Raw genomic sequence first — 18,367 nt, 5'->3', positions numbered from 1 at the left:
CTTTGATTTGTCATTGAATTTCATTTTAATGCTTAGATTCATGGTCATTTATTAGTGGCTATGATTTTTATTTCAAAATGCATTAAAATATCTTTTCCTCATCACAAGAAAAGTACCTCTCAGGGAAAGCTGGTTCAGAGCAGCTGAATACAGACACATCAATCCTTAATAGAGAAACCATTAACCCTTTATTTTTTTTAATGGAGAGGAAAAGGGGTATTTTTCCATGTGTACTCAAAGAGCCTTTTAAATATTTTGAAATACAATGTTGAACATACATTAAATATGCTAGTAATAATAAAAATGACATCAAATCACAATGTTAATTATAATTAAATAAGTACAAAATATTTCAATTGTGCAGTCAAAAAGCTTTGTTACAGGTATGATAAACTTAAGGAAATTATTATCTGTTTGTGACATACTCAACATTTCTGATCTATATTGGCACCTTAAAGAAAAACACATATTTAGAAGTTAAGTAAAATATGACAATAATTAGAAATTAGTTTGAGTCTATGCATCATTCTAGATACTTCTAGTACCAGAAGTAGATTGACTGTAAAGCTAATGAATCTTCAGCATCAGGGCCCCTTACTCTTCAGGCCTTGGGGATGATGGGAGTTGCCGATAATTGTACAGTGGTTTCAGTTTACTAAGTTGCCTTAAAAGATCTCAGAAGAATAGAACCTAATTTCTAAGGCACTAGTAATTTGTTGAGATTTTTTTTCTTATTCTAAATATTCATGTGCATAGCTTATTATAGACAATGCTGCAGTGAATGATCTGGTGCATATTTCATCTGACTTTTCTAGGAGTATATTTACAGCATAAATTCATAGAAATAAAATCACCAGGTCAAAGGGTATATACAAATAAAATTTTGATAGATGCTGCCAAAATTTTCTTGGTATGTTTTATTATTTGTGCACCCACTAGCAATGTAGTGAGAACTTGTTTTCCTCACAGTAAGCTCAGTATTAGCAAACTTTTGAATTTTTACCAATCTGATAGATAAAAAATATAGTATTTTCATATAATATTCTTTCTCCAACAATGAATCAAGTTAAGCATGTTTTCAGTCAAGGAAAGCCATTTTTACTATTTTCTGTGATTTACCTATTTGAGCTTTCTTAAAAGGAAAATGTTACCCTCTCAATGTCTGTGGGAGGGGATTATTGATAAATAGGATGGTTTGTCTCATGCATGTTATTTTTCCTTATTAGTTAACATAAAAATTTATAATACATATTATGAAAATTATATACACATATAGGTATGTCCCTTTCTCCCTGCTTCCAACCTAGATTTAATTTCTCATTCCTCAGTGGAATTTCCTCCTAAATATTACTGTCATTTGTTCTGAGGATAAGAATTTTTTAAAATTTACCTGCATACCCAAGAAGAATTTTTCTGCTCTAGCATAGATCAACTGCTCTGTTACCTCAAATTCTAGCTCATTACTTATAATATAATTAGCTAAATATATTAACACTCTATTTGCTATATAGAATTCTAAACCAGAAGGACTGCATCCTTTATAAATTAGTTAGCCAATGTGGATGTCTCTAGTATATATTTTTATGTATTTACTAAACATGCATACTGGAGAAGCATACACTGGCACTCCAGGAAGCTGCATTCACTGAGTACTTGCTGTGTGCCACACACTGTACTGAGCACCAGGGAAAACATTCCACATTAAGGTGGGGTTTTGAGTGAAACACGGAAATAACCTCTATATATGGAGAAAGTAGTATTAGGTTTATTTATATTATCAATGTAGAGCAAAGCTTTAATAACACTAGATATTTTAATTTATATTTTATTCACTGGTTATCATTCCTTTAAAGTTGTCAGGTGTAGATAGGTTAATCGTTTTTATTGTTAACACATTTTCTTTGTGGAAGTTCATGTTTATGTGAGTGATAACAAACAGAGTGATTGCCATATCTAAAGTCTGGACTGAACTTCTTATCTTTTTCATAATACTCGTAAATCTGCCAGTAATCCTAAACCTAGGAAATGGCAGAAAACCCCTAGCCACTGGAGCAGAAACCCTTGAGACTCCTTTCATACCTTTACCTCAGCACAAAACAAAACAAAACAAAACACTCTAGCCCCATCTGTCTCAGAACTGTCTGCTCTTCCTTCCCTCTTCCTACCTGCTGCAACTCTCTTAAGTCAGACTTCCTCTACTTCCTACTGGCTTCATTCAGATTTCTAGTTTAGCCTCATTCCAAGTCATTCTCCGTACTGCTTCCAGAGTGCTCTTTGCAAATGCAGGTTTAATCTTGTAACCACCTTCCTCCAGTGCTCTCAATGGCATCACATTCCTCAAAAGAGCTGCCATCTATTGAGGGCTAAGTTAAAATCCCCATTCCAGTTCATCCTTTCTGCAGTGAGTGCTCTGGACAGCCTCATGCCTGTAGACACGTGGCCTCTGTACTTAGAGTGGAAACACCTGAGATAAGAACTTTACATACCGTAGCTCATTTAATTCTTTCAACGACCCAGTAAAATAGAATCATCCTATCAATCTTACAGATAAAGACACAAATAGAAAAGCTGGGGTCCATGAAAGGAGGGGCCATCTCTGTCTTGTTCACAATGTGTCCCATCACCTAGCACAATATCTGGATCCTAGTACATGCTGACTGAATTTTTGTTTGATGAACAAATGATGTGTTATGCCAACAGGCTTTGCCTGGATCAGAGAACTTGCTCATGATATTCAAATGAAACAAATAAAAGGCAAATTTTCAGCAAAGTAGTATTTTGCTTCAAATAGCTTTACAAAGAAAGAATAAAAACTCAGCAGAAGAGAAAAAAATAATCCTGGAGCATTCCAGAAATGCAGAAGAAACTTTTTGGTTATATTTAACACTGGAAATACTGTTTTCATTGCCTGCAAGTCGGGTAATCTCTAAATCCTCTTTTTACCCAATTATAGATATTTGTGAAAGGTGCTCATTTGCCAGCGAGGGCCATTTACTGGGCTATTTACAGTTAAACTGAGTTGCATTTCTTGAAGAGCTAATTTTCCTTTAATGTAGAAAACTGGCGGCAGAAGCAAAAACACCATGGGAAATTCAGTAGGTACACTGTGTAGTTGAAGCATGAAGGTGTTTTAAGGTGTTTTTTGTTTTGTTTTGTTTTTTATGTTAAACTTGAAATGCAGAAGACAGAACATTCAAAACCGTTTAGTAAGTGGTATATAAGAACAAATTCCAGGAAATAATCAGAGCTGATTGGAGCAATGTGACACACAGAACCGGAGATTGGATCAGAGAATAAAGTGCACTGAAAAGGATCTGGGCTGAGGTCAAGGCAGAGACTGCTCCCATCACTCCTGACTGAGGGTTCACTAAGCTCTGGGTGGGGAGGATCGTGAATTCGTTGGTTCCACACATCTATGTAGCGTAGCCTTTCTGCTAACCTCTCCACTTGAAACTTGCTGTGTTATTTCATTTAATACTCACAGTAACCCTGCAAAGTAGATGTAATTTGTCTCATTTTATATAAGGGGAACTGTCTCAAGTATATTGGGAAACTTTCCTGAAGTCATACAAACTTCAGAGTCTGTGTGTCATCCTCCAAGTCCAAGTTCTTTCTACTACAACGTGGCATACAGATATATAAAAAATTACTTTAGTCTACAAAACCAAGTGCTAGTAAAGTACATACTTTTTGCTACATACTGGTAGGATGAAGGAATGTGGCAAGGGTAACATTCATACTGTCTTAGGTAGATACACATTAAAATAGACCCAATCAAAAGGACTTTCAAAATGCAAATTTCCCTGCATGAGGTTATGTTTCATTCTACCACTTCTCCTCAGGAGACCGTGATGCTGAGGGAGCTCTAGCTTTAAGAGAAAGAAAAATAAATTATCTTGAACCCCAAGCATGCACCTGTGAATACCCAGGAGCACTTGGGTTTTCAAGTGAAAATATGCTTCACAAACCCTGAACTCATATTTTATGATAGCTTTCAGTTGCTAATTGTCACTGAAAAAGAAAAGTCTTTAAAACCGGAAAAATAATTCGCATTCATCTTTTCTTTCTGGTCCCTGATGAGCCTACTACCTACCTGGAAGATACTTGATAAATGGTAAATATTTTTTGAATAAATGCTTTTTTGAGCAGTAAGTTTTTAATACATCATAGAAATTTACCAGGTAGACAAGGAAGAGAAGTTATTCTAGAACATAAAGTGTGAAAATGTTTGGTATCTGCGTATGTTTTTTTTTTTAATTCCAATAGACTTTACTTTTTTAGAACAGTTTAAGTTTACGGAAAATTGAACAGCTAATACAGAGAGTTCCTATATATGTGTGTGTATTGGTCATGTTTTTTTCCTCTTCAAAGAACAGGGACATGAAAGTAACATCTGATAATAATACTTTATATTAGAAAATTGTCAGCTGCAAATAACAGACTAAACTGGCCTTGTAAAAAATAGATAAATAGATGATAGATAGATAGATAGATAGATAGATAGATAGATAGATAGATAGATAGATAGACAGTCAGACAGTCAGTCCTGGATTCTGGTGGTCTCCAAGGTTGATTCAGCTAGTCGTGGATGCTGTCAAGAACCCAGGTGCATTGCCTGTCTTTACTCAGTAATCCTTGGTTTGTCTTAATTCTTATGCTGATAGCAATGTGACTCCAACACTTCAAAAAATCAACATAAGCTCAGAAATATTCAAAAGAATGAGAGAGCATCTCTTCCATTGTCTCCCTCACAGCATGTGGAAACTTCTCTACATCTGATATACCCCTGGAACTGGCCACGGGGTCAGTGTGTCCTGGCTTGGAAGTGATGTAAGAGAAGTCAATACCTGAACATGATTGGAGTTGTGTCAATCAGGGAAATGGGGCAGGGGGATAGGGTGGGAGTAGGAGGAGTGGAATGGTTTCCAAGTAAGTAAGCAGTAGTGTCTACTATAGAGTTTCTTTTAAGAAAGTATAATAAAATGCAAATGGTAAATTTTGATCAGGCCTTCTGAAAAACTGGAATTTTTTTCAGCTCCAATAAACCACTTTTTTTCTGTCTCCCTCAATCCTAGACACCCATTGACATAGCACCAATTACTCTGTTTATACTTCTGCTACTAGAGAATAACTATATATAGACCCTGTCTCCTAGCTTATATATACAGGGTCTCCTAGCTTAATCATTAATAGAAGTTAATCAGAAGAACAAAATCAGAAATCAGACTCTATATATACCCTTTAATTCAATCATTCAACAGATTTTTTACTGAGTTTCGACAACATACCAGGCATTGTGCTAAGTAGTAGAGATACAGTAATGAGAAGAAAAAAATTGATCAAAAAGCTTATAGTCTAATGGAGGAAATTACATTAAAAATGAAATTATACAATGAATTTGCAAAATGACATTTGCGGTAAGTGCTGTGAAGAGAACTTCTCTCATATAGGTGCTATGAGAGTGTAAGGTAGGGCGATTTTACCTAGCTAGGGAGGTCAGTGGCAAAAATAGAAGCAAAAAGAGACCTTGGAGATGAGTAGAAGTGAACTCGGCAAATAGAGGAGGGAAGATATTTCCAGAGAGGGAAGAGTATGTGAATTGACTCTGTTACAGGAAGCAACATGGTAGGTAACAAGGGACTGAACGAAGGCCAGTGTGGCTTGACCTCAAGGGCAAAGTGGAACCTGATTCATCTGGGGCAGGAGACCTGTTGTGTGCACCACTAACCCCATCCCATCTCTTTTGTTGTTAGCTCTGCTTCCTCGGAACTCCTGCTGCCTTATGATTTCTGTTGACTGCTTTCTCGCTGTGTTCTAGCTTCTTCCCACTGTCCTCTTCGGGCTGTCTCTGAATATCTTGAATTCAAATCATTAAGAGAGATCCTCTGATTGGCCCAGCCAGCCAAATTCATGATAGCATATGGCTCTGATGGTTTTAACAACCACAGACTGTAGCTACCCTGCTTAGATAAGCACACGTGGAGTATCCCTTGTAGCCAGTGCTTGGGATCAGAAGTGTTTCACATTTTGGATATATATAATGAGACATCCCGGGGATGGGATCCAGGTCTGAAAATGAAATTTGTTGATGTTTCATATATACCTTATACATGTAGCCTGAGGGTAATTGTATACAATATATTTTAAATACTTTTGTGCATGAAACAAAGTTTGTGCACTGAACTATCAGAAAGCAAAGGTGTCACTACCTCAGCCACCCATGTGGACAGTCTGTGGTTATTTGGCTTCATTATCATTCTTGACACTGAATTTATATGCTACTGATAAGCAATCATTTTCTTACACTTATTCATACGTAAGCACATAACAGTAAAAAAAATGACACACTATTAACACCGTGTAAAAACAATGTGTTCAGCGTAACTAAGCAGCACAGTAGCATCACAGAATACCTGGATCAGCTGTTAAACAGCAGCAATAACAGACAATGCGGGCTTTCAGTCTCTACCTACCATGCTGGGTTTTGATTAGAAGGTAGGAGGTTGTACAGTAACCCCCGTGAGGACACTGAATAAACAGTGCATCACATACCTGCATTATGACTGTGACCTGTGATGTGAAGTGGGATGTGGAATTTTCTACCCCTGGCCTCATGTTAGCACTCAAAAAGTTTCTGATTTTTGAACATTTTGGATTTTGTGTTTCCAGATTAGAGATGCTCAACGTGTACTTTTAATATTAGTACTCATCCTGGTTCAATCCAGGGTGGTGGCGTCATTGGTAATAAACATGGTACAAAGGAACTTTTCAGAAGAGAGTATCACCCATGTTCCATCCAGTCCATAACAAATTGGGAATCACTCTGGAATATTTTAATATGGCTGTTTTTCATCATTATAGACCATGTAGATTAATAATTCTTTTGCATATGTTTATTATTAAATAAAAATCAAGAAAAGTATTCATAATTCATTAGTGTGTTAAATTACTGCCATGTGCTAGGCTCTGTGCTAAGTATGAAGAATGCAGAGATACACAGAATTCCTGCCCTCAGTGAGTCAATAGGTTAGTGGGAGACACCAAGAAGTCAACCAACAATTATAGTTTGGTAAATATTATAAAAAGGTGGGTACAGGGTTCCCAGTGGGAGCAGCAGGGTCTCCTAGTTTAATCATTAGTATAAGTTAATCAGAAGAACAAAATCAGAAGGGATCTGCCAGTCAGAAGAAATATCATTTGCAGGGGCACGGAAGTGTGACAGAACATGGCACATTGGGGAGCAGAGAAGTGTTCAGGATGGTTAGAATTTAAGAGCTAGGAAGAATGCACGTTGTGGCTAAATAGGGGATTTTATACTACTATTAATAATAACATTTGCCACTTTTTAAATACCTACTATGTACTGTAGTATATATGCTTCATATGCATAAATTCTACTATGATTTTGATTTTCATGACATTAGGATGCAAATTTTTAAAAAATGTTTGAAGCTATAATGGATTAAAATTAAAAAGTGCACTAGGGCCGGGCGCGGTGGCTCACGCCTGTAATCCCAGCACTTTGGGAGGCCGAGGTGGGCGGATCACGAGGTCAGGATATCGAGACCATCCTGGCTAACATGGTGAAACCCAGCCTCTACTAAAAATACAAAAAATTAGCCGGGCGTGGTGGCTGGCGCCTGTGGTCCCAGCTACTCTGGAGGCTGAGGCAGGGGAATGGCTTGAACCCAGGAGGCGGAGCTTGCAGTGAGCCAAGAGCGTGCCACTGCACTCCAGCCTGGGCGACAGAGCGAGACTCCGTCTCAAAAAAAAAAAACAAGTGCACTATTATTTGTAATACATGCAGTTTTCTTCAGGTTAACATAAAGAAATGTTAGCTAGAGAAAAAAATGTTTTTAATTAAGTCATATTTGACTATTGCTACAATCATTACTGCAACTCCACCCTGTAATCTTGTTTCATTCTGGCTGTATCTAAAATTTTAATATGAAATATTTTTAAAAAGAAAATAATTTGTCTTGACAATTTATAATATTTGTAAAATCAGACCCTATTACCAAATTAGTTAAAACAAAAACCTCTAACCCAGAACTCCAAATGATCTGAAACAGAAAAAAATAAATAAGTCTATAGAGAGAAGACATATAAATATAACTAGTTTAAAAAATTAGCAATATGCAGAGTAATACATAGAGAAGTTAATGTATTCAGTATAGAAATGACAATAAATACTGGAAACTAGAAATTCGTTTCTTTTCAGTCGTATAGAGTTCTGGTCTCCCCACCTCATCCCTCTGTAAAATAATAGCAGAGAGAAAAATAAAAGATTTTAGACTATGCCAAATTTGAGAAAATGAGGAAACACAGCCAAAGATACAATATTTACACAAGAACATTCATGAGTAGGACAAAAACGAAGCAACTGTGCCAGTATCATTTTTAATTTTGAGAGTTTTACCATGATTTGAGAGTGCGTGTTTGAAGATGAAGTCGACACAGAGGACTCCAGCTGCAACTCAGTTTGTTTGTAAATTAAATTTTAAAATATTTTACTCAACAAAAAGTGAGTTCCTTCTCTGTGCAAGTTCTATAAGGAATACAAAAATAGAGTACAACTCAGTCTCTATCCTCATTAAGTCCATTTTTTAGGAGATGTATATAATAAGATAGATCAATTTAAAAGGACCTGCCACAATGTAAGAGATGCTATTGGAGAAATACCAATAATGCCCTTTTGAGTAGCTCCTGGTTCTTTACTAATGAATATAAAATACCATTTACATAGATTTAGAACAGTATTGCTCTTCTCTAGCCCAAATAGCATCTACCTCGCAGCCACAGCAGTGATTTCTAAAGTGCCAGTTTCATTGTCTCACCTCTTTCTTTGTTAAAAATCTTATAGCGGCTCTCCATTATTCTCAGACCAGAGTCCAAACTCTAATGTGAGTTATGAGATCTCACCCTACATCCTGCTGCCCACTCACCCTTTATTGTTCTAATTTTATTTTTCATCTCTCTGCTTCTTACAATATATGCACACACAGTCTGGGTCCATTGCCCCCCCCACCCCCAGCACTGTGTTTTTGTATCTTTACATACATGTTTACATATGTGTTGTTCCTTCTGCTTGGTACTTCCTTTTTCCCCACTCCCCTGCCTTTTCCCATTATTTGTGATTTTCCACCAAACTGTGAACTCCTAGAGATCAGGGACTCTGTTTCTCCTGTTCACCATTGGTTCATAATGGTCAGCTGATAAATATTTGTTAAATGAAAGTAAGTGAAGAAAAATAAAATTGATAAACCATGAGGACACTTGGTAGAAAAGAGCTGACCTAATTATGGGCTGTTTATAAAACAGGAAGCCTTCTTGCAGTTTATCACTGCTAATACCGAGACTGGTAGCTGGTGTCCCAAATAGTTGGGCTTTGTAGTTAAGAGTTAAGTACTATGATTCCAATAATGTCTAGGATACAAACTACCACTAAAGAAACAATAAATGTGGCTTTTAGTTCAGTAAAAGGCTATGTGCTGTGGTCCAGATTTTCTACATCTGTTTTGGTAATGTCATCAACAAAGATTAGAACCAGAGGTCTGCAGAGGGTGTGTGTGCGTGTGTGTGTGTACACATGCACAAGAAGGTAGGGACTAACTGCAGTAGTAGGCTGACATTTGTTAAGCATTTTCTGTGTGCCAGGTACTGTGCTGAGCATTTTTTTTAAAAGAGCTATTAATATCTCATTCAATCTCACAATGACCCCATGAAGTTAGGTAGCATTATTTTTCCCCATCTTTAGATAAGAAAACCAAAACATCAAAAATTTATGAACTTGCCTGAGGGCTCACAGCTAGTAAGAGAGGCAGACCCAGGGGAAGCCTTAAGTCTACAGTAAGCAGGTCCATAAATTGATGAATTAGAGGAAAAAAAATCAAGATTATTAAATCAAAAGTTCTCTACGGATGGGCTGCCTATATTTCCCCCAATTGTAGGATGTTTTGACACCCCCCCACCCACTGCATACCCATATGCCCATGTACCAATAATGGCTGTGTTTATAATGGCATATAATAACATTCCTAAACACAGCCATTATAGCAACATTGTTTAATTTTCATTGAGGATATATTTTCTGGAAGCCTTTATTTTTCCAGCTTCATTTCTTGATCATTTTTGTTTGCCTCACGTTTAAGCCATTTTCAATTTTTCCCGTTTGCAGTTTTATATTACTGAATTGTTTTCATCAGGATTAATTCTTTTCCATGTAAGTTTTATGGAGTGGTTTGGTTCTGTGATCAATCTTTTGGTCCATATTACATTTTACTGACTATAGTGCCTGCCCTTGACAATTTTATTTTGATGATAGTGTTCATTATTAATTGAATAAAAGGCTAAAGTGAAACTCTTCTGCCAGATATTTGAAGATTGCTTTATTGTGTAGGAGTGGTCTATAGCAGTTGTTCTCTAACTTTTTTTCACCAATTTTGTAAAAGAATTTTATAAAGCTCTATACCACATTACACATGTTTAAATTAACAGTTAAAATTTTCCATAAGTTTAAATATTTTAAAAAGATGTGATATCTGGTGTGTTCTAAATATTACTATTTTAAAATAAAATTGTTATATTACTTTTCAGATATATCCAGTAGAATAAAATAAGTAGAATAGTGATTGATTACTGTTATCATCCGTTTTAAGATATACAAATAAGCTCTTTTTTCAAATGAACATTTTATATAATTTCTCTCTTTGAACTCATACTTCCTTTCGATTCCTTCCCCCAAATTTACCTAATCTAAAATATTTGTGCTTGTGAGTCTTTTTTGATCACTATATTTTACTACTCTGCAAAAAGTGTATATACTTACTGATTAAAGCTTTAGTTTTTCAGGTTCCTAAGACCATAACATTCTAAGTATTTAAAATTTTATTCTGAAATAAATTGTTACAAATATTATTAGCATACAATCATACAACAGCATAAATATATTGTGAACTTTGAAAAATAATTATTAAGCATAAAAAATGAAATTATATTAGAAATTCATCTCTTAATGAGATGAACAGTTAACACGTGCACATATGAATATTACTTATTGCTACAACAATACAGGAATCAATATTAGAGCTACTTATAACTTTCTTTTTTATAGAGGTGTTGAAGAATCTTGTTCACATAAGTAAATAGCATGTCGAAGTTGTATTATAGACAATGTTATTCAATGTTTTCTACTCCTTCCAAGTTGTGTGCTAAAAATCACATAAGGATCTATTGTCAGAAGTTATTTTTAATTATCTCTCAATTGACAGCCCATTTAGATCCAACTTCTCCTCTTTGAAAGTAAAGAATTGGGAAGACATCCGACTTGCAAAAGGATTTTTTTTTTTTAGTCCAGTCACTGGGAACATTCACTTTCCAAGGCCTCCATCAGGTATTTTGAATTATTCCATTTGATGCTCCTACCCCTCAACAGATCTTATACTCCAGTCAATACAACATAGAGAAATACCATTTTTTATCTTATTTTTTAAGTGGAGAATGGCAACGTGTTTTTCCCATCTCCTTTTTGGAGATGGGAAAGACAACCTGTACTATCGTATGTTTCTCCATGTCTTTGGTAGGGAAATAGCATCACCAAGACATGTGGTGAGAGGTGGGAAGGGAGTGTGCCATGGCTGCTCCCCACATCCTCACCGCATGTGCCACACAGCAGGTATCAGTCAGACATGGTCTTCCAGGTGGTCATTTTGGAAGTCAAGCCTCTCCCAGCTTGTAGATCGACTTTCCTTCAGGGCCTTGGAATCCTCTCCATTCAGCTGACAGTTTAAAAAGAGCATGGATGATCTCATATGAGTGTGGACCTGAAATTTCTTTTGAACTATTCTTCTTGAATATATTTGCTGTAATCCTGAGCCATTGCCACAAATTCCAAATTTATATGAAATTATAAAAGTAATAGGGATTTGTAACTTTAAATTGCACCACAACAAGCCCTTTAATTAAACTGTTGAGGCTGCAAGTGTGGATTGAACGCGACAACCTTAGGAACTCTAAAAAGGGTTTGCCCAGCCTTCTGCAGCATTTTCATCAATTCGTAACAGGAAATTCAACTGGAAACAAAATTTATATTTTTTTCGTATTCAAAGAAAAAAATTGTAATACTTGTGCTAATATATGCGTTAGGTGATTTGAGATCAGCAAAGCTATCACTAAACAAGTACTTTTTTAGGTTGCACAATATTTAGCTTCCTTAAAAAGAAAAAAAGATGAAACTTTTTTCATCTGTGATTTGACAGTCATTTACATGTTTCTGACAACATATACATGTCCGATACACATGAATGCACAGCAGCCTTGTATTTTTCAACGTGATCACCAGATAATATGTGTTAAGCACATATTTGGGTAGGTGGTTGACAAGGGATTTCTATGACATTTGTATTGTATTGCTTTCTATGTACCTTAGTTTCTATGTGCTTTCTATGTACTTTAGTTCATAAGTGAACTAAAATTCATAAGTGAATGGGGCAGACCTCAGGGCATGAGGCTGACATGAACTCTCTCCCTTCACTTCTTTTGGATACTAAGCAGTTAACTCAGTATAGTTCAGTGGTCACTTAAGAAAATCACAGAGTTCCGTAAGATTTGGGGTCAAGATGCTTTAATATTCTTGCGTATGATCTGTATGATGTATCAACAATTATGTTTATTCAGTTCTCAAAAATGAAACTGGATGGGGTAATATTGGTTGATTAGATTTCATTGTATATTAAATAATTTGAAGAAACAGGCAGGCACAAGCTAGATGATATGGGAAGCTTGGCTTAAGAAAGAAAACAAAACCACAAACCTCAAGTATACATGAAAGTACTTAAATGACTTAGAAAAATATCTTGGACTAAATAAAAAGCAAACTGAAAGAATTATTATAGACTGTCCTTAAATTTATAGAAAATTGTGTAACCGGTAAAGGTATAAATAAAAAAGACAATTTTATAGTATCAGGCCATATTTCAGGCCTGGGCTTGATGCCCAGATTTTTATAGAAATGTACCATAAACTCAACTGACTGTGATTGATATTCCTTTACATTTATGAAATTTATACAGATTGATTAACTCATCACTTGCCTGAAGCAGCATCCCCTCCAGTCATTCTGCCCCCATCCCACAGCATTCCACTCTATCCTCTGCATGCCTCCCTAGTGCTGTGCCTCAGATCTCACTCTGCCACCTTCCTGCCAAGCTTCAGGACTTTCCCAATGCCTGTGAGCAGAGCAGGGTAATGGATCCTTGGGATATAGTCCAAGGAAGCCACAGTAATCACATTTATCTGAGTACCAGTGTTTTATCTTAATAATTCATTCGTTTTTGCATTATTTTCCAGCCTGTGCTAATTTTACTACAAAACTGTTGGTTTTTTTTTTTTTTTTTTTTTTGAGGCGGAGTCTTGCTCTGCCGCCCAGGCTGGAGTGCAGTGGCGCGATCTCGGCTCACTGCAAGCTCCGCCTCCCGGGTTCACGCCATTCTCCTGCCTCAGCCTCTCCGAGTAGCTGGGACTACAGGCGCCCGCCACCACGCCCGGCTGATTTTTTTTTTTTATATTTTTAGTAGAGACAGGGTTTCACCGTGGTCTCGATCTCCTGACCTCGTGATCCGCCCGCCTCGGCCTCCCAAAGTGCTGGGATTACAAGCGTGAGCCACCGCGCCCGGCCTACAAAACTGTTTTAAATTGCTTACCAGAAATAAAATTGATGCCCAAGAAGGGGTTCCAGATGATATTCTTTGACATACCTTAGTATACATTTTCCCATGTGAGAGGCATACGTCCAGAATATCAAGTCAAAATTGCTTAGCCTAAAGCCCTTCCATAACTCCTCTGGAGTCAAGGAATCCTTTTATTGTAAAGGTAGTGTCTTCTCAGAATGGGATCTAACCCAGGTGAAAGTTCCATGGTAGTGCAAATTAAACTACTAAAAAAGAGAAACCCGCTGTATTTATATTACTGTTTTGGTTCTTGATTAAAGTCAGCAGGGGTGTTTGGTGGACTATACCATTAGGACATAAACATGAGAAGTCTGAAGGCCACATTGGAGAGAGCTTCTTCTGGTTTAGCAAAGGAGTCAAAATGCACGAACTTTGTACAATTTCTTTAGAACCTTCCCCATATGTACTATTTCTATCAGTTTCCCATTGGGATTTATTAAACAAACAAATGTTTGTTTAATAAATGGAGCACATATGTGCCAGACACTATGTTAGGCACCATGTATCGAACAGTAAATAGGATAGATGAGAGTCCTATTCTCCTATTTGATGTCACAGGGAGGGGACAGACAAAAAACAAACAAATAAGAAAATTAATCATTTTCATGTGCAGAATTAAACAGTGATAAGATAGGCTGGGTGTTGGGGCTCACGCCTGTAATCCTAACACTTTGGAAGGCCGAGGTGGGCAGATCACTTGAGGTCAGGCATTCAAGACCAACCTGGCCAATGTGGCAAAACCCCGTCTCTACTAAAAATACAAAAAGTAGCTGGTTGTGGTGGCACATGCCTGTAGTTCCAGCTACTCAGAAGGCTGAGGTGGGAGAATCGCTTGAACCCAGGAGGTGGAGATTGCATGAGAGGAGATGGCATCATTGCACTCCAGCATGGCCAACAGAATGAGACTCCATCTCAAAAAAAAAAAAAGAGAGAGAGTTACATGATAACTCTTAAATTGCATGTCAGAAAAGGCAGCTGAGAGGAGTAGATCTAAATTTTTTTTTTTTTTTTTTTTTTTTTTTTTGAGACAGAATCTCGCTCTGTCACCCAGGCTGGAATGCAGTGGCGTGATCTCGGCTCACTGCAACCTCTGCCTCCTGGATTCAAGCAGTTCTCCTGCCTCAGCCTCCCAAGTAGCTGGGATTACAGGCATGTGCCACCATGTCCGACTAATTTTTTTGTATTTTTATTAGAGACAAGGTTTCACCGTATTGGCCAGGCTGGTCTCAAACTCCTGCCCTTGTTATCCACCCACCCTGACCTCCCAAAGTGCTGGGATTACGGGCGTGAGCCACCGTGCCCGGCCTAAAATGTTTTAAAATAAAAGTGTATTATGGAATGAAACTCTTTTTAAATAAAGGAATTTTAGGATCATCTTATTCCGTGATCAATCTTGAAGGTAACAAGTGGGGAAAGCAGGAGGTGGTTTGCTATAAAAAAAGAAAAGAAAAGAAAAGAAAATGACCCTAGGCTCTATTAGGTTTTCCTAGCAGGGAATTATGGCTAGCTCAGAACATTGTCTTTCATCAGCCCTTTTAGGATTTCAGACGCTTAAATATAACATGGGTTATTGTAAAGTAATTAGGCAGATTTTTTGAAAAGCATATAAGAACATAGATAAAAATAATTTTTCTTCCCATGTCCCCTTTGGTAAGGGCTGTACACTTATTTAAATGCTGCTGCCATTGTTCAAAATAGCTTTGGACCTTTGGATCTGTCTTTCAGAATTTGCTTCCTAAGCCATTTAGAAGCTACTAGCAAAATCATTGTCTTTTAATTTTGTTATCTCTCCCTGTCCTCTTTGCGTTTAAGCTTTACTGATCTTAGTTTCCTTTTTTCTTGCTACAGAGGGTCGCTAAGGACCATTATGCTCCCAGGCTGTAGCTAAGAGAATGGTGATAGGAAAACTGAGTTTGTTTATTAGTTGGGATCCAGTCAGGGGAGAGGAATCAGAATGCAATTTAGATAGGAAAAGTTTAATATAATTATAATATAAATTATGCCAGGAGACTGAGTAACAAGGGACTGGCTAGTAAGAAATAAAGATAACTCTAAAGAATATTGGCCTGGCATGATGGCTCACACCTGTAATCCCAGCACTTTGGGAGGCCGAGTCAGGTGGATCATTTGAGGTCAGGAGTTCGAGACCAGCCTGGCCAACATGGTGAAACCCCGACTCTACTAAAAATACAAAAATTAACCGAGTGGTAGTGGCATGCACCTGTAATTCCAGCTACTTGAGAGGCTGAGGCAGGAGAATTGCTTGAAGATAGGAGGTGGAGGTTGCAGTGAGCCAAGATCACGCCACTGCACTCCAGTCAGGGTAACAGAATGAGACCCTGTCTCAAAAGAAAAAAAAAAAAAGGAATTGGTGAAGCCATTTATGGGAGGTGTCCCAACAGAAACACTCTGCTACAAAACAGCTCGGGGTGAGGAAAGTACTGAGAAAACTGCTGATCACTGGGTGCTGGGAGCATCATGTGCCCCAGGAGCTGAGTGCTGGAGAACAGGCGCCTGCCAAGTGAGCACACCAGAACAGAGAAGAAAAAATAACCCTTCATCCTGTGTGGTCTCTTCAGTGCCGTTTCCTGACAAAGTTTAATGCTATGCCAGGTAGCAAAGGAAAAATATTTTAAGGACACAGGTTCATTTTCACAGAGCAAGCAATTAAGGGTGAATTTGCACATGGAAGGCCATAAATGAATAATTGGCACAATTTATAAAATACAATTTTACATGGTGCACTTAAGGAGTCAAACTAACATACTTTTTGGAACTACCTGCTTGCTATAACTAACATAAAAACTGATAACTTGCTTAATGGAAAGAAACGTACTTTTTGGAGCTACCTGCTTGCTATAACTAACTTAAAAACTAATAACATGCTTAATGGAAAGAAATGCTTGGTCAAATTTTCATTATACCGTAGCTCCAGAAGGAAAAAAGTAAGTCAAAATATGACTATGTGTGTGTATACACATGTGAGATATCGATATATCTGGACCTAGAAATATAGATACAGGTATCTTTGTGACATAATGCTATTGGTATAAGGGTGCCAACACAGCTTTCATGGGAAGATCTATCATTTTTTCTGATATTATATTCACTTTACTGTTTGGGTTTTCAAGTGGCCATAATATTTTTAGTACCTCAGTGAAATAATGATTATAGTTAAAGATAGGTTTTGTTATTGTGGCTGTTTTGGCTTAAAATGTTTCCTACTTGACAAAAAAAAAAAGTTAATCCTGTATCACTATCCCTTTTTAAAAATCATACTGGTCTATGAAAATCAAATATGGAAACCATTATAGCCAACTAACAATTTATAAGTATAAATTGTGGCAAGTCACTATAACCCTTTTGTGAAATGTACAAGAAGTTTTGCATTTAGTAACCAAAAACCAATTGTCACCCGATGCTCAACAAGAAGGAGATATAAATTCATCAATGGAACTTAATAGCCAGGGTCATGTACTGTATATTCTCTGTCTCTGCTTAAACTAACCATTTCCAGGTATCATTATCACTGTCTTTCAGATGACAAAAACCAGATGGAGTTAAATAATTGTTTTTCAAAATACTGTAGTTGGTAAATAGCAGAGTCGAGAGTCAAGTAGGAGTCTTAATGGTTCCAAAATGTTTCAGGATTTAAATAGACGTCTGACTGCCTCCAAAAACCTTTCAATGTCTAGAGAACGACAAAAACTGAATTAAGGGTTACAAAATGGGATTTTCAAAAAATAAAGACCAAAAGATTATACACTTATATATTTTATGTACATTTCCTAAAGAAAGGAAGTGTAAAAAGGAACTTCTAACTTGTTTTCAAATGTATATATGAATATAATGTATGTAAAATGAATATAATGTATGTAAAACTCAGTAACTGTTTTCATTTCCACCAAAGCAAATGTAAGTGCAGTAGAGTATACCACAGCAAGTAGAAAAGTCCCTATGAATTGTTAATACACGTTGGTGTATCAGGAAGGAACGTGCTTGTTGTAGATTTGAGGACAGTAGCTTAATCAAATATAGATTATATACATGGTAACCAGAAGTCCAGATATGGTTGCTGTGATTGTTTCAGTAGCTCAGTATTAGAGCCAACCTTGGCCTTCCTCTCATAGTTACACAATTGCTGCTACAGTTTCAGCTATCACATCTCCATTCAAGCAGGAAGGGCAAAGTGGTATGCCAGCTACATATGACTCATTCCATCAGCTTTTCTCAAACATCCTCGACTGCTTTTGGTTTTGAGCTCATCAACCAGTGCTTGGCCTAATGTGCTTCCACAGAGTTACCAGGGAATTTGGGGAAGCAGGGAATAACATTGTCAGGATTGGCTTAGACCATGGGTCAGCCAAACTCTGCCCTGGGGGCCAAATTCAGCTCATACTTGTTGTAAATAAAATTTTGTTGGAACACCTCCATACTCCTTTATTTACACATTGTCTATGGCTCCTTTCATGTTACAATGGCAAAACTGAGTAGTTGCAACTGAGACTGTGTAGCCTGCAGAGGCTAAATATATGTACTCTCTGGCCTTTTACAGAAAAGTTTGCTGACCCCTGGATTAAACCAATCATGATCCTTTGCCTGGGGTTGACAGTGTGGACCCTTTGGGGGCAGCTGGGCTT

The 18,367-nt window shown here is 37.1% G+C and overlaps 1 protein-coding gene across 7 annotated transcripts in view; it reads left to right on the top strand.

Annotated features, from left to right (window-relative positions):
- The window catches only part of NBEA (neurobeachin), a 736,578-nt gene that overhangs the window by 595,565 nt on the left and 122,646 nt on the right, over window positions 1-18,367 (top strand). The window lies entirely within an intron of this gene.

This window comes from Hylobates moloch, unplaced genomic scaffold, assembly GCF_009828535.3.
Source record: "Hylobates moloch isolate HMO894 unplaced genomic scaffold, HMol_V3 SCAFFOLD_4, whole genome shotgun sequence".
In the NCBI taxonomy this organism is placed as follows: domain Eukaryota; kingdom Metazoa; phylum Chordata; class Mammalia; order Primates; family Hylobatidae; genus Hylobates; species Hylobates moloch.
The sequence above is the reverse complement of the archived record's forward strand: the minus strand, read 5'-3'. Positions and strand labels throughout refer to the sequence as shown.